Here is a 320-nt window from a genome sequence, read left to right on the forward strand (position 1 = left end):
GTGTTAACGGCATCCATTTCATCTACCAGTTTCTAGCATTTGCTCCAAGAGATTCACATACTCTCATTTTGCACTGAGCAGCCGTTACCAAATGAAGGTCTCTCTCAAGGCAATTGTGCTTTGAAGCTACTCACTGTTCACCTAGAATCACACCACCGGGCATTGTCAGCGTGCCTTCTTCAGCTTCAACGAAGTTGCTGTAGCCAACCCAAACAGACAGAGATACTCGTTTTAAGTATGTTTATTAACGCTTTGAAAACAGGAGAAAAAGTGGAAGTATTAGAATCTGGACAAAGATCGTAAGATTTACGATCACAGAA

The sequence above is a fragment of the Platalea leucorodia genome, assembly GCF_965183815.1.
Source record: "Platalea leucorodia genome assembly, chromosome: 1".
In the NCBI taxonomy this organism is placed as follows: Eukaryota; Metazoa; Chordata; class Aves; order Pelecaniformes; family Threskiornithidae; genus Platalea; species Platalea leucorodia.